This window comes from Hordeum vulgare, chromosome 5H (genome assembly GCF_904849725.1).
Source record: "Hordeum vulgare subsp. vulgare chromosome 5H, MorexV3_pseudomolecules_assembly, whole genome shotgun sequence".
Classification (NCBI taxonomy): Eukaryota; Viridiplantae; Streptophyta; class Magnoliopsida; order Poales; family Poaceae; genus Hordeum; species Hordeum vulgare.
This window is the reverse complement of record NC_058522.1, coordinates 299,113,439-299,126,430: the sequence shown is the minus strand read 5'-3', so window position 1 is coordinate 299,126,430 and position 12,992 is coordinate 299,113,439.

Below are 12,992 nucleotides of genomic sequence, written 5' to 3'. Positions count from 1 at the left end.
CAATCCATAGAAATATCATGCTAGCTATCCTACGATCATGCTAATCAATATGATGATGAACACACAAGTCATGTGATGTAATGGTGGAAGTTGAATGACAATATATCTCGGAATTGCTATGGAAATGCCATAATAGGTAGGTATGGTGGCTGTTTTGAGGAAGATATAAGGTGACTTATGTGTGATAGAGCATATCATATCACGTGGTTTGGATGCACCGACGAAGGCTGCACCGATTTTCAAGGTGAGAATGGCATTGCACGGCACCAAAGAGGCTAACAAAGATGAAAAAGTGAGAGTGCGTATATCCATGGATTCGCATTAGGCATAAAGAACTCATATACTTATTTCAAAGCCTATTAGTTCTCTCAAAGTAAAGTATTATGGCATGCCCCTAGGGAGATGGTTGGTAGGAGTTAAACATCGTGCGCCTCCGACCCAAACAACACATATTATTTCATACAGACATAAGAACGCTCACACATTATCATCATGACATAACCAATATTTAGATGAGTAATTAATAACATGCTTTAATACTGACATTTATACTAACAAACAATCGTGTATTCATGTCCTTCCATATTAATACATAAATATCATTAACCCATGATTTCTCTTTTATGTGTGACATGAAAGTTTTTATTTTATCCTCCTTGAATACCTATCCCTTTTGGACTAGTCCTATAGCCCATGCAAATAACTGTCACTCCCTATTAGACTCTCAAACAAATATAAGTGAAGAACGGGAGTGCAATTATTTCTATAAAATCTACACACCATCGTGCTCTAAAAGTATAAGTGAAGTACTAGAGAAACAACTTAGCTCGCAAGATATAAGTGAAGCACACAGAGTATTCTAAAAAATCGTGATGAACATGTATCTATCAAATGGGTGTGTTAAAAAAATGATTGTGCTAAACTAAAAAATAAAGCAAACTATAATACAGGACGCTCCAAGCAAAACACATATCATGTGATGAATAAAAATATAGCTCCTAGTGACATACCGATGGAATGGAGATGAAAGAGGGGATGCCTTCCGGGGCATCCCCAATCTTAGACGATCGAGTCTTCCTAGAATATTCCATTGGAGTGCCTTGGGAATCCCCAAGCTTAGGGTCTTGCCGCTCCTTATTCCTTCATCCATCGTGATCACACCCAAAACTTGAAAACTTCAGCACACAAAACTCAACAGAAACCTCGTGAGATCCGTTAGTATAATAAGAAAATCATAAACTTTAGATACTGTTATAAATTGATTCATATTTAATTATTTCATAAGGTAATGTATTCTAACTTCTCCATGACTTATAACCCATACATAATCCATAGCATCATCAAAACAACGAAACTATGGAAGCAAAAATACAATCTGTCTAAGACGGACAATTTGTAATGATCAACACTAAAACCATTCTTCTGTGACTCCAAAACTTCTGAAACATTAGGGAAACCTAGGGAATTTTTATAGTAACACTTCAAAAAAAAAAGATAAAAAATACGTTCCATTAAAATCACATAAATTCTTTACTAGACATAAACGTTTCTGTTTTTGCACCTTATCAATTCTACTATCATGCAAATCATCCCAAAGGCTTTACTTAACACAAACATTAATAAAAACATAAAAACACAAAAATGTTAAGTAGAAATAATCCTGTCAACAAAAAATAACAGAAAGTAGAACAAAAGATTAAGATAACTATTGAGTTGCCTCCCAACAAGCACTATCGTTTTATGCCCCTAGCTAAGCATAATGCATAGTATCAAATGTTATCGTTGTCGTACACCTTAGCTACCTTAGCGGGACCCTAATCAGACCAGGGAGGCTTCTTCGTTTATTAATAGCCTCTGAAAGTTTAGTCACCAATTTCTCTAGGGACTTAAGTTTTTTATTGGGAGTAGTGAGGAAAGAATTCGTGAGATGAAGGCTAGTGCCAAATGTTTTGATAGGTTCGTTAACTTTTTGTATCACACTTAGGATTTTCTGCAAATCCCCTAGATTCTCTAATATTTGAATCCCTTTGTTTGTAAAATAATAAATTCGAGGTAATGTAGGAGATCCTACCATTCCTTCTACCATTTCATATGCAACATCGGAATCCAATTCGATAAAATTTCCTTTTGCAACAAAGTCTAGAACTTGTCTATTGGACATCCCTAGTCCTACATAAAAGTTACGAAGGAGGAGCTTCATATCAGTTTTTATAGTAGCATTATGGTGAGACACTATTATATGGTACCATGCATATTTTAGATTCTCACCCCGTTTTTGTATAAGTAGAGTACTTCAAAATCCGAAGAAACACTAAGGGGTGGTCCCGACATTGTAACAGGCAAGGCAAGCAAACTAGCAAACTAGCAAAGATAAATATTTTTTGTATTTTTGATATTCTGAGCAAGCCAATATAAATCCAAATAAAAAGTAGAACAAGTGAATGATAATTTGTGTGAAGGAACCTGATAGGAATCCGATGATGTCTGCCCGACAACGATGCCAGAAATTCTTCGTGCTACTTGTAAAGTGCGTTGGAATTTTTCCCGAATTGGAGAGGAGATGAAACAAAGTAGAGATAAGTATTTCCCTTATTGAGAACCAAGGTTATCGAAGCAATAGGAGAATCACACAAACTCCCGTCGTCAACACCTACACACACAAGAGCAAACACTTGCACCCAACGCGGGCAAGAGGGTTATCAAGCCCCTTGAACTCGTTACTTGCAAGGAATAAATAGTGATAAATGGATAATATAAATATAAAATAAAATAGTAAAATATAAATGTCAGATGTCAACATTTTTTTTCCTGTTTTTATTAATATGTTTTATGTAGACCCGGGGGCATATTTTTCTCTAGTGGCATGTGTCCCGAAGATAGCATACAGTGGGTAGAAAAATTACTGTTGGGAAATTGATAGGCAAGCACATAGTTAAGAAATATTTATTCCGACAATGACCATGTATATAGGCATCACGTCCATAAGCAAGTAGTGTGACTCGTGCCTGCATCGACTACTATTACTCCACTCATCGACTGCTATCCAACATGCATCTAGAGTATTAAGTATAAAACAGAGTAATGCTTCGATCAAGGTGACATCGTGTAGAGAAAGTAAACTTAACTAATACGAATCAACCCCATTATTTTATCCTTAATGGAAGCAATACAAATACGTGTCTTGTCCCTTTCTGTTACTAGGATTGTGCACCCCAAGATTGAAACCATTACAACACACCCCTCATGCTGAAGATAAACCAATCTAGGTGGACAAACTAGATCGATATACCGGAGAGAAATACGAAGCCATAAAAATCATGCATATAAGAAACCAGCAAAGACTCAATATATTTTCATGAATAATCTGATCATAAACCCACAATTCATAGGATCCCAACAAACACTCCGCAAAGTAGATTACATCGAATAGATCACCGCGGGGTATCATGGTGAACTTTGTATTGAAGAACATAGAGAGAGAGATATAGCCATCTAGGTACTAGCTATGGACCTGTAGGTCTGTGGTAGACTACTCACACATCATCATGGGAGCGGCAAGGTTGATGTAGAGGCCCTCCGTGACTGACCCCCCTGAAGGAGGGCACTTGAACAAGGCTAGAGATGGGATCACCATAGAACAAAGACTTGTGGAGGAGGAAAAAGTGTTTCACGTAGATCTCTGGTGTTTTCTCGAGTTTAGAAGATTTATAGAGGTGGATTCATGCGAGGAGGCGCCAGGGGTGGCCCCAAGGCATCAGGGTGCACCTACCCCCTAGGGCGCGCCCTGTTGCCTTGGCGCAGCCTCGTGTGGTGCGTGGCTTCCCTCCGAAGCTTCCACATCTGATTTTTGTCTAGATAAAATCATCAAAAAATTTCATGGCATTTGGACTTCGTTTGATACCGATTTCCTAAAGAGCCAAACACACACAGAAAACATCAACTAGCACTCGACATTGGTGATGACCCACAAGTACAGGGCATCAATTATAGTCCTTTCGATAAGTAAGAGTGTCGAACCCAATGGGGAGCACAAGGAAATGATAAGTAGTTTTGAGGAAGGTATTCTCTGCAAGAGCTGTGAGTAAAAGTGATAGATAGTTTTGTAGCAAGATAATTCGTAACAAGTGACAAGTAACAGTAGTAGAAAATGTACAACAAGATAGACCAATCCTTTTTGTGGCAAAGGATATAACTCAAAGTACTCTTATATAAAGCAAGCGCTCCTCAGGACAAATGGGAATTTCTGTGTAGTCATGTTCATCATGTTGAGTTGATACACATTCATTACTTTGATAATTTGATATGTGGGTGGGCCGGTGCTAAGGTGACGTTCTTACTTGAACAAGAAGCCTACTTATGATTACCCCCTTCCAGAAGCATACACAATTACGACACAAGAATTAAGATAAATCTAACCATAGCATGAAACCTGTGGATCCTAATCAGCCCCTTATAAAATAATGCGTAAACTAGGGTTTTGTCGGGACCCCGATCCTGAGTCATAAGAACCTAGCCTATAACAGATCACATCACTTTGCGGCCTCACGCACGGTAAACTCCACGGCTGCCACCTTACCTTGGCCGGGACCGTTTGCGTCTTTTGGCTCACGTATATGAATATGTTGCTAGCGTTCAAACGACAAAGAACCCGGGTCAACATGATTAGTTATAAACCCCAGCGGTACAACCGTACATGGATAGGCATACATAACCCAGCAAAGCAGGTATCGGTCATCAGCGTGCGTAGACGAGTCGTAGCAAGCTACAAGGACTCCATTACACCGCGTGACATTTCCCCGAGGGGACAGACACAACAGCAAAGAAGGATACATGCCGATCAATCAATGTGTTCCGAGCAGTAGCAAACTACCAAGGCTCGATGGAATCACAAAGAGGCATTTCCCTGTAAAGAGTACTACTAAAGGCAAACAACTAGGTGTCGAATCCCACACATATAATGCATTTCAAACATACACACATTATGCACGATATGTGTAGATACAACATGGCATCACAACATAACTCTATGACTCAAGCATTTATTTAAGACTCATAAGAGTCAATATAGTATGATATTACAAGCAGGGGTCTCGTGACCCGACACTCAAGTCATACAAACAGCAAGCGGAAGCAAATCATGTCTGGGTACAGACATCTACTAAAAGTGGCTGGAAGAGCCTGAAAAGCTACTATGACCCTACCAAAGGAGCCAGACCTCTGTCTGGGATTCCCAAGCTATTCCGGTCAACATCGAACACATCGCGTAGAACCTTTTAATGAGTCTAAGTCTTCTCTGCAAAAACATAAATAAAGCAACCATGAGTACAAAGGTACTCAACAAGTCTTACATCAGAGCTATCTACATATGCATCATGTTTTAGTGAAAGGATTGTGGGGTTTGATTGCAGCAAGCCAGCTTTGACTCTTGGCTAACCTGTACTACGACTACAAGTTCTTTCTTTGAGGTGGGATAGCGCACACGAGTCCACATATTCACCAATTCAATACACCACTATGGATCCACTCTCGTTTCCCTACGAGGAGGCCTTCCATAGCACTCACACTTATCTTGCATGTTTTAAAGTATCCATTTAAATTGTCTATGTACCACGTAATGTTTCCAAGTAGTCCATATCCGAGGACGCGGCTATTCGAACAGATTGAATGACCCTGCAGGGGTATACTTCTTCACACATGCTCCCACCACTTAGCACCATATGCACGTCATGCATCTCGGCAACCTTCAAGCGGAAGCACTGGCGTGGGTGTCGGCCATGACCGCTAACCACACAAGACCCTAGTCCAGGTTTATCGCCTATTTAAGACTGAACCCGCAAGGAAGTCCGGCCGAGGTTTCCTCTACGGCCCCAAACGATGCGCGCAGGGTTCCCAAGCCCACCATCCGGGTGTCACTTGGTACACCGTGCCACTGTGTATCTACCGTAGTGAAGCCTACCCCGTCGGGCAGAGCTAAACACGGCCGCCAACCCTTTTCCTACAAACACCAGAAACTAATTGCAACTCCTGGACAGAGATCTAGGCAATTAATAAGCCGAGCGGGGTCATATTTCAGGGCCCAATGCATGGTAGTATCTTGTCTTGGATAACATACACAGAACTGAGTTCTTAAGGACGGTCCCAATGAGACAACCCGCCATGTACTCCTACATGGCCTCTCATCGCTACCTTTACCAAATCAGATTCACACCTTTACTCTCACACTGTAGGACATGATCACAACCATTACGATTCATCATCCAGATGGATCAGACCCGACACGACTCTAAGCATAGCAGGCATTGTAAACAAGCATGGATGAGTAAGCACAACAAGGCTCAAGCAGTTGCTACTCATGCTAAGTGGTTTCAACTATTTACTGTGACAAAATCAGGTCATGCAAAGGAATGGGTTCAACTACCGATAACAGGTAAAGTTGAATCGTGTTTGTCCTAATGCAGTAAAAGAGAGCAGGAGCGAGAGAGTGGGTTTATTTCAATATGCTCAAGGGGGGTTTGCTTGCCTGACACGTCTGAAGATAGCAATGAGTCTTCATCAATGTCAACGATCACATCGTCGGAAACATCGTTTAGCGAGGGGGAACAACACCGACAAACAAGAAAGAACAACAATTACTTCACAGAAATGCAACACTATGATGCATGCTCAAGACATGAAATGAAATGTGGCAGGGCTAATGTGGCTATCATTTCTTATGTTGAAGTTGGTTTGAATTAGGATTCAAACATCACTTCAAGCCGGGTATCTTTCCAAGTACCCATATAATTGATTCGACTTGATGCTCATAAAAAATTGTTCCAACATGCATGGGGTTAGTATTTTGAGGTACTTATTTGCACTGACCAATGTTTGGTCATAACAATTGAAGTGGAATTCAGATAAGTATCAATTTCCAACTCCAAACTAATTATGAAATTTATCCTATTCACCATTTTGCCTATTTGGTGATGTTAACTTTTTCAAACATGCATGCAAATGCCATAATCAGATTCCTTGGATTTTTCTGATACTTTTTCATATATAAATTATTTTCATTGGACTTACAGATTATTTTATATGATTTTTAGAAGTTTTCAGCATTTTCTGGAATTATAATAAATCAGAAAAACTATTACTGCGTCAGGCTGATGTCATCCCTGCGTAGCAGGTCAACCAGCCGGTCCAAGTCAAACCCTGACCAATGGGGCCCACTGGTCAGTGACCCAGGGGCTAACCCCGCGCTGACCAACCCCTAATTGGGGTTTGACCAGGCGTGGGGCCCTCTGGTAGTGGCTCTAAGGCCTGATTAGTGGCGGGTTAAGGTGGCCACGTCGGCCCCCACCGGAGGGTGGTCGCCGGCGACCATAGCCGCGGCGGAGGGCTCGCCGGAGTTGCGCTAAAACGCGCTACAGAGCACCAAATCGAGCGGGGTTTGCTGCTATAGGTTGCTGGCGAAGCGCCTGATCGATCAGGGCCATGAGAAGGAGCTAGGGTCGCCGGAGAGAGTGCCGGCGACGAGCGTGCGCGGCGGCCGGAAGTGGAGCTCATCGGGGAGATGCTCTGGAGGGCGATTTCGAGCGGGAGAAAGAGGGGAAAGCATCGGAGGCTCACAGGGGTTCCATTCCTGGCATCGGCGAAGTTGGAGGGGCTCTCTCGCAGCGGATCGACGGCGGCGGATCTCGATGATCGGAGATGGGGAAGACGGCGGTGGCGACGCTTCAGGAGGCTGCAACTTGATTCCTTCGGCGTGGAGAAGCTACTCGTCGTGGCGGAGAGGATGGACTGCTCGGGGAGGCTTCGCTGTGGCCGGAAATGCACCGGTGAGCTCAAGCAGACCTCGGCCATGGCGGGAGGAAGAGGAGAGGGAAGCAGGAGGAGGAAACGGTGCTAGGCGAGGGGGAAAAGATCGAGGGGCTCATCCATATCGTCTGCATTCGCGGATAGGGACGGAGGAGGTGCCTCCAGCGCGAAGCAGGAGGTGGAGCCGGCGCACGTGCTGCTGCCACGCAACTGCTCGGGGAAGACGACGAGGAGAGGGAGGCCCTGGTGGGCTGGGCCTGCAGGGGCGACAGGTAAGCGTTTCCTTTTTTTTCTTCTATTCTTTTCTGTTTTGTTATTTCTAACATTTGTTTTATTTGTTTTGGCTCCAACTAATTCAAAGAAAATAGGTAAACAACTCTGGGATGTTATTTGGAATATTTCCAACCCCATGTGAAGTTTTCAACATTTTATAAAACTAGGAAGTATTTGAAATCAATTAATTAATTGATTTGAGTGGCTTTTGAGTTCAAAATAAAATGCCAAAAGTATTTTGAAAATATATATCACCCCTGATATTTTCTTTCCAACATTTATAAAAAATGATGGACTTTTATGAAAACCATTTTGGTTCATTGATTTGTTACCACTTTTGAATTGTTTTGCATATGGAGTTGCTAGGGTTTTGTTTTGAATATAGAGTAGCTAGGATTTTTCTCTTGTTGAACCTATTTGGATGTTGTTTGGTGTTAGAGTTTAGTCATCCCCATTTGTGGAACATCCAAATTTCAATTAAATTGATTTGAATGCATTCATGAATGCTTACTGATGCAACTAACTACAATCTATATTCTAGGGCTGTGACAACTCACCCCCACTAAACAAGAATCTCGTCCCGAGATTCAAGCGTAGTCGGGAAGAGGAGGAGGGGCACTAAACTATCACAATCTTCACGATCCATTTGCTCCTCTCGAGGACGTTGATTCATCGCACCTTGTTGATCTTGACATCTTTGTCCTTGAGGTCTTCATCTAGCTTGACGACAAAAGAACAGGGAGACTACACAAGATTCGATCTCCTCGAAGATCGAGCAACTCAAGATCAACTCATAGAATGAGACGTAGGAACGTCCCTTGAGCTGAGACACAACACTCATGATGGAAACAAGGAAGTGAGGCATAAGACAAAGGTTCAATTGGTAGGCAACAAATCCATGCTTAAATCAGATGGTGACGAGGTTTCAAAGTAGCAAGGATTAAATTGCCATTCATATCATAACGGGGCACCTTAGAAGATGACTCATAGAGATATTCCTTTAAGTGGCAAAAAGAATTACTTTTGATCCCAAGATCATTGAAACTCTTCATACCAGGGTAAGGCAATTCACAATTAATTGTTGGAGGAATTTGAAAGAATGGCATACTCAGTTGGAAAGAAACTAGGGTTATAGAACAACTGAGCAAACGGAAGGCACATTCCAATTATTACTGAGCATATAACCTAGTGTCTGAGCGTGCTCTCAAGAACTTGAGCATTTCCATATTCATCAAAGTTTTACCAATATCTGTGCCAAGATCTTGGTGACACAACATACTACCATGATGAACAGTGATGGAAGATGCAGATGCAAAGGAAGACAACATTTCCTCAGATTTCACCTTAGCTGTGCCAAGGAAACGAAATGTGGTTGATCGACCGAGAGACATTTAGGACTCCGCTTCTAATGTTCTCCTTGATGTACTAGCACAACCCAATTATAAGTCATGCTTTATATCTAGCACATCAAATATAGATCGGACTTCGGGCTCAAAGGGGATCGATGAGGAACAACTTATAAAATAGGTCATACAAAAACCACACGGAAGATAGCTAAGATTGCTGATGCAAGATATTATAATATCAAGTCTTCCGGCTAGGTGTGTTAGCCATTTCACCACTTTACTGGGTTACATAGAGACCAATATTATAATTCTTGGGGAAGTTCCAACCATTATAACTGCCTGAGATTCAGCTCCGGTTGGTGCCACGGTGCTTCAGACTCAGCATGTCCAAAAAGAAAGTTTGCAACACAAATTGATGAGATAACGTTGTGAGATTCTCAGGAAATGAACTACGGAAGACAACTCCGAAACATGAGCTGGATCGCAAGACCCACGTGAACACACTGCCCAAGACAACTGTGAACACATGAAAAGTCTTACAACAAAACACTACCGAGTTCTGGATGGGAACCATCATTGCGGATAACGAAACCATGTGCAAGTCCGTCTGGTACCTTCAGGAATGGCACTTAACTTATTTTCTTTGAACAAATCAATCAGTGGCTTGGTGTGCTAGGCAATACATATGGAGAGAGAGGTTGCAAAGCTATCAAACCACATCATACTTTGCACATGCATGACTGATTTGGGATGATTCTGAAGATAACAAATTAACTTTTCTCGAATTCACGGCGACAACTTGCATCAGATGCACATGAATTAGAGGAAGTCACTTCTTACACCTAACATATACCTCGTGCACGAGACACGAAGACAATGTCTACAAAGTTTCCAACTCTAGCTTAATGTCCAACATAGATCATGGAACAAATGAGAATGTTGCCGATGGGCTCAACAACAATTCATCAAGATACCCATGTAAATGGATTTCCACAACTATGTGAGCAAGATAATAGCATTGGTCAGATCAAAGAATACAATAGTTTAGGCTCAAGGATAACCCTGAGTAAGACACCGCTACGAAAATCTTTGGTTCTGAGTTTGATTTGACGATAGCCCATGCTCAAATCAAAATTGAACAAGATAATATATGCAACAATTGATCACACGAATCAACCAATGAAAATATCATCTTTCTTCAGACTCACACAACAGGAAAATATCCTTTTTAAATGAGCTGAGTTTAGGCGAAGCTTTTATCTTCCAACTCTCCAAGTTGTTGTTTAGCTTAACCAACTAGCTCGGGGTATCCAACACAGATTCTTGGAGAAGATGGCTTATTAAGAAACCAACTTGATCACGAGCTCTATCATAACGGTCAAGAAACAACCTGGTAATACTTCCGAGAAGATATTTGGAAAATCACGAACCACCGATATTTGATTAAGCTCGGGAACAATCTCGCTTTTCAGGGCAAGATGATGTGATCAAATAGAACGAGGGATTGACAAAATCCTAACTCATTGATCGAAAAGTGCTCCATGAACCATGGACTAGGTAGCACGGTCAGTCTTAGGATGACGATTCAATCACCATCACCATACGAGTGAATTTATTGTCCATTGACTACTAAACAATGGTATTGCTAGGAGTATTCATTTCAGACATCATGGTTCACTTGTCTATATTTCGGTTACAACCAACACGAAAACTGAGGAATGAACAATGATAGTGAAAAGTATCACTACATCAAGAGCTCATAAGAGATGGTGCAATTCTCACGACATTCTTGACAAAAGAAGATAATACTCCAGGATAGAACAGAACAAAACCCAGATTGGCATTTTGATCTACGGATTACAACTACTTTGACCCAATCCAAGAAATGGATGAGGTACTGGAGTTTGCTTCTCCCAGTCATTCGAGAATAGAACAACTTGACAGACCATGAAATAAAAGACATTAATGACACGAATGCACAACTATTATTGACTATCCTCTCATGGATGAAGGTCAGAAAACAACTAGATAGGGTCAGCTCAAGAGCACATAATTTCTTGAATTATGGATGGATGGATTAGAATGTAGAACGAGTTCAACATAATTCTTCCAGATAACCCATGCAGAAAGGCGGAGTAGGCAGTTTCACAATATGGAGTGGGGATCTCATCACGAGCACTCTTATTATGATCTTTAGTTCACGAAGAACTTTTGACAGAGATGGTCCATGGTATTGGAAGAATGATATACCACACACCTTGAGGATTACAACAAGGTTACTAATCATTCTAAAGGAACTAGCAACACTATCAACAGAAGTGAGCAGAATGATCCTTGGATTCAAAGACCCAGAAATAGAATGCCTACAAGCTATTTAACATCACGAGATGTTTTTTTTCAAAGATGATAGCCAGAACTATCACACTGGAAACCAAAACACATCTAGACTATTGGGTAGTTATCGGAGTAACATGGTTTCGTAATACTCCACAAAACGTCGAGGTAATAGAGTACCTCATAACGATGATTATTGTGCTCTGTCTGGCCAGAAGACATTAGCTCAGGAGGAGGGAATTTGCAATTGCATCAGATTATTTGGAAACTTTGGAAAACTCAGACAGCATAACGGCTGTAGGGCATGAAATATGAGGCAACCTGCAAGAAAACTAACAACATAACAATTGAATTCTTATGGAGACACTGATCCAGGAAGACAACAACTTCTCTATAAGTCTCCAACATAGTAACTCGTCATCCTAATGAATAGATGAGAAAGCCTAATTCTTAAACCCCGTAGAATAAAGAAGAGGGTGACTCAGAATAAGAATGACACAAGGAAAGGAGTAAAAAGAGCCTTACGTTCCCTTCCACAAACAATTCCCTTATATAACTAAAGAGTTGCTAGACTCAACATCGACCAGTTTGGCTTGGTTATCCTACAGGCAGTCAAGCTCTGATACCAAAGCTGTCGGGACCCCGATCCTGAGTCATAAGAACCTAGCCTGTAACACATCACATCACTTTGCGGCCTCACGCACGGTAAACTCCACGGCTGCCACCTTACCTTGGCCGGGACCGTTTGCGTCTTTTGGCTCACGTATATGAATATGTTGCTAGCGTTCAAACGACAAAGAACCCGGGTCGACATGATTAGTTATAAACCCCAGCGGTACAACCGTACATGGACAGGCATACATAACCCAGCAAAGCAGGTGTCGGTCATCAGCGTGCGTAGACGAGTCGTAGCAAGCTACAAGGACTCCATTACACCGCGTGACATTTCCCCGAGGGGACAGACACAACAGCAAAGAAGGATACATGCCGATCAATCAATGTGTTCCGAGCAGTAGCAAACTACCAAGGCTCGATGGAATCACAAAGAGGCATTTCCCTGTAAAGAGTACTACTAAAGGCAAACAACTAGGTGTCGAATCCCACACATATAATGCATTTCAAACATACACACATTATGCACGATATGTGTAGATACAACATGGCATCACAACATAACTCTATGACTCAAGCATTTATTTAAGACTCATAAGAGTCAATATAGTATGATATTACAAGCAGGGG